This window comes from Electrophorus electricus, chromosome 13 (genome assembly GCF_013358815.1).
Source record: "Electrophorus electricus isolate fEleEle1 chromosome 13, fEleEle1.pri, whole genome shotgun sequence".
NCBI classification, from domain to species: Eukaryota; Metazoa; Chordata; class Actinopteri; order Gymnotiformes; family Gymnotidae; genus Electrophorus; species Electrophorus electricus.
The window spans coordinates 471,065-476,064 of NC_049547.1; the positions used below are offsets into that span (position 1 = coordinate 471,065).

The window sequence follows — 5,000 nt, forward strand, 5'->3', positions numbered from 1 at the left end:
CAACACACACCCTGTAACATGCTACCTAACACGCTACATACAACACACACCCTGTAACATGCTACCTAACACGCTACATACAACACACACCCTGTAACATGCTACATGTAACACACACCCTGTAACATGCTACATAACACGCTACATACAACACACACCCTGTAACACGCTACATAACACGCTACATACAACACACACCCTGTAACACGCTACATAACACGCTACATACAACACACACCTTGTAACACGCTACATAACACGCTACATACAACACACACCTTGTAACACGTTACATAACACGCTACATACAACACACACCTTGTAACATGCTACATAACACGCTACATACAACACACACCCTGTAACACACTACATAACACGCTACATACAACACACACCCTGTAACACGCTACATACAACACACACCCTGTATCACGCTACCTAATACGCTACATACAACACACAGCCTGTAACACGCTACCTAACACGCTACATACAACACACACCCTGTAACATGCTACACAACACGCTACATACAACACACACCCTGTAACATGCTACACAACACGCTACATACAACACACACCCTGTAACATGCTACATAGCATGCTACATACAACACACACCCTGTAACACGCTACATACAACACACACCCTGTAACACGCTACATACAACACACACCCTGTAACACGCTACATACAACACACACCCTGTAGCACGCTACATACAACACACACCCTGTAGCACGCTACATAACACGCTACATACAACACACACCCTGTAACACGCTACCTAACACGCTACATACAACACACACCCTGTAACATGTTACATAACATGCTACATACAACACACACCCTGTCACACGCTACATAACATGCTACATACAACACACACCCTGTAACACGCTACATAACACGCTACATACAACACACACCCTGTAACACGTTACATAACACGCTACATGCAACACACACCCTGTAACATGCTACATAACACGCTACATACAACACACACCCTGTAACACGCTACATAACACTCTACATACAACACACACCCTGTAACATGCTAACTAACATGCTACATACAACACACACTTTGTAACACACTACATAACACTACAATAACCAGGAACATTTTCTAGAAATGAGATCTGCACAGTCATTAATGATTGTGGGGTGCATGTGTGTGTGTTTGATGAATAAGTATATTTGTCATATGGCCAGTCCATCAGTAAAGGACAAAGTCAACAAAGCACATCCATCCACTCTTCTTCACCAACACCCCACTAATACCCCACTAATACTAATATTAGTGCGGTGTCTATCACCCCGCTAACACCCCTATTCCTCACAAACACCCCTCGAATACCCCTCTAATTAGGTGTTTAAATGATGCCCATTATGTAATAATGGTTGTAATTAGGTGTTTAGACAACATCCATTATGTAATAAAAGCTGTAATTAGGTGTTTAAATTGCCCATTATGCAATAATGGCTGTAATTAGGTGTTTAAATGATGTCCATTATGCAATAATGGCTGTAATTAGGTGTTTGGACGACACCCATTATGTAATAAAAGCTGTAATTAGGTGTTTAAATGATGTCCATTATGCAATAATGGCTGTACTTAGGTGTTTAGACGACACCCATTATGCAATAATGGCTGTAATTAGGTGTTTAGACAACATCCATTATGTAATAAAAGCTGTAATTAGGTGTTTAAATTGTCCATTATGCAAGAATGGCTGTAATTAGGTGTTTAAATGATGTAAATTATGTAATAATGGCTGTAATTAGGTGTTTAAATGATGTAAATTATGTAATAATGGCTGTAATTAGGTGTTTAAATGATGTAAATTATGTAATAATGGCTGTAATTAGGTGTTTAGATGCCACCCATTGTGTAATCGTGACATGATTTGATAGAGCGAGAAACACGGCATATTTTGCTGGAGAGGTCAAACAAACAAACGCTTCATTCTACAAGAAACAAACAAGCAAAACAGACCAACCAGAACAGAACAGCTGCTACATACACATACAAAACCCCCCAAACAACAAACATTTGTTTTGCTCTCTTTTCTCTCTCTTCTTTTTTCTGCTAACATGTAGGTGGATGTGACTGTTCCTGTGTTCTGCTCACAAAATGCAAACTTCCGAGTGTCGCGTGACGTGAGTGTGGTGTGATGTAAGTGCAATGTGACGTTAGCGTCGTGTGAGGTTAGCGTCCTGTGATGTGAGTGCGGTGTGGTGTGAGTGCGGTGTGAGGTTAGCGTCGTGTGAGGTTAGCGTCATGTGATGTGAGTGCGGTGTGAGGTTAGCGTCGTGTGATGTGAGTGCGGTGTGGTGTGAGTGCGGTGTGACGTTAGCATCGTGTGAGGTTAGCGTCGTGTGAGGTTAGCGTCCTGTGATGTGAGTGCTGTGTGGTGTGAGTGCGGTGTGACATTAGCGTCGTGTGAGGTTAGCGTCCTGTGATGTGAGTGCGGTGTGAGGTTAGCGTCGTGTGAGGTTAGCGTCATGTGATGTGAGTGCAGTGTGAGGTTAGCGTCGTGTGAGGTTAGCGTCGTGTGATGTGAGTGCGGTGTGAGGTTATCGTCGTGTGAGGTTAGCGTCGTGTGATGTGAGTGCGGTGTGGTGTGAGTGCGGTGTGACGTTAGTGTCGTGTGACGTAAGTGCCGTTCTGCTATCCTGGGTCAACCTTCTGGGTTCTGGTCAAGGTGAATTCAAACTGAAGCGAAGAGAATGAAGATTTCCACTTTCAACTGACACACTTTCACAAGTTGAAATTGTCAGAGGAGACGTGAATGACAAGGAGACCCAATTTTCTCAAACACTGTTCCGTCTAATGTCTGTCAACACATCTCCATCTGCTCATCTCACACTTTCTCCATCTCTCCTCAGACAGGCAGGCCTAAAGTGAGTTAATTAATTAGAATAATTGTAACAGGTTTCCCCAGAGATTAATGTGTGTGTGTGTGTGTGTGTGTGTGTGTGTGTGTGTGTGTGTGAATGCAAACTCATTTTACCATTCAAATTCTGTGCTGATAATGACATATTAATATTCATGTACTGTGTTTAGATGCTCATTAATTATGTATGACATGCAGAGCTTTCTGAGAAGGTGGAGTTAGCATTTCACACTGCAAGGAGGTTGGGAAGAGTTAAAATGGTATACATAATGGTAATAATAGCTAGGGCCAAAGTATGCTCACACACACACACACACACACACACCTCTCTTCGTGTTTCCACTCATGACAGAAGTATATATCAAGACCTGCTCTAGCTGTAGTAAGCAGATTTCTCAGTAAATTACTAGAAGAACAAAAGCAGTGTGTGTGTGTGTGTGTGTGTGTGTGTGTGTGTGTGTGTGTGTGTGTGTGTGTGCGCGTGTGTGTATGCAATTTAAAGGCCCTTCACTCCAACTATCTAAGGACAAAACGGCACATTCACATCATTCAGGCCACAAAAGAAAAAAACACACAAAAGCTTTTGACTAGCAGGGAAATAGAAGAGGAAGGGGTGAATGGGGAGGTGGAGGTGATGGAGGGGAGATAGAGGTGATGTCTCTGAACCAGTCGCAGCCCATAAGCAGAATCCCAGCAGTCCAAATCTCCGTTAGTCAGGAATGTGCAGAGGCCTCCACCTCCATCCTACCTCAGCAAAGCTCAACTTTCATCTCAGACAGTCTCTACACAGGAACACACGGCCCAACGAGAAAGGACAGACAGAAGCCTCCTTAAACACAGACGGCGGAGAGGAGACGACTTGAGCGCCGTATGCCACTTCTTTTTAGGTAACAGCTTGCACAGTTCAGCATGAAAGACACAGTACTCTCTTAAACTAACATCATACAACACGCAAAGCTCTTTAACTGAACACACACATATGGGTCTCTTAACTAAACATACTGCCTATGGAGAGAGTGTTTGAGGTGAGGGAGGGGACAGTGTTTGAGCTGAGTGAGGGGACAGTGTTTGAGGTGAGGGAGGGGACAGTGTTTGAGCTGAGTGAGGGGACAGTGTTTGAGGTCAGTGAGGGGACAGTGTTTGAGGTGATTGAGGGGACAGTGTTTGAGGTGACTGAGCGGACAGTGTTTGAGGTGACTGAGGGGACAGTGTTTGAGTTGTCTGAGGGGACAGTGTTTGAGTTGTCTGAGGGGACAGTGTTTGGGGTGAGTGAGGGGACAGTGTTTGAGGTGATTGAGGGGACAGTGAGGTGACTGAGGGGACAGTGTTTGGGGTGAGGGAGGGGACAGTGTTTGAGGTGACTGAGGGGACAGTGCTTGAGGTGATTGAGGGGACAGTGTTTGAGTTGAGGGAGGGGACAGTGTTTGAGTTGACGGAGGGGACAGTGTTTGAGCTGTCTGAGGGGACAGTATTTGAGGTGAGGGTACAGTATTTGAGGGAATAGTGTTAGAGGTGAGTGAGGGGACAGTGTTTGAGGTGAGTGTGTTAAGGGGATCGTTAGCTTAAGTATTTGGTATTATGACATGTTTTAACATTAAAACCCATACACGATTACTCATCCTGCCTGAAATACATATGTGATAGCACACACACACACACACACACATGCATGCACACACGCACGCACGCACACACACACACATACGCACACGCACAATGAAATGTTCTAAATCTCAGTGTTGTTTCCATGCCTTTATATAGATGTTTCTCTAAGCCTGGACCTTTTGACCTCTCTGCTTCTCAGGATCCCACGTACATCTCAAACTGTGCTGTAGCAATAGCAGGGCACTCCTCATGCAGTGCAGCTCCTAAGTGTGTGTGTGTGTGTGTGTGTGTGTGTGTGTGTGTGTGTGCGTGTCCCACATATGTGAGTGTGTGTGTGTAAGTGTGTGTACAGGTGTGTATGTGGATAAGTGTGTGTGATTGCAGTGCAGATGAAAATGAGATACAGACTCCCTCTGTGTGTATGTGTGTGTGTGTGTCATTGTAATACACACATAGTTCTGTAGCTTGCAAAAGCAGATGGGA

General features: G+C 44.3%; 1 protein-coding gene across 4 annotated transcripts in view; it reads right to left on the minus strand.

The window, feature by feature from the left end:
* slc8a1b (solute carrier family 8 member 1b) overlaps positions 1-5,000 on the minus strand; it is a 100,462-nt gene that overhangs the window by 30,819 nt on the left and 64,643 nt on the right. The gene's annotated exons all lie outside the window — the stretch shown is intronic.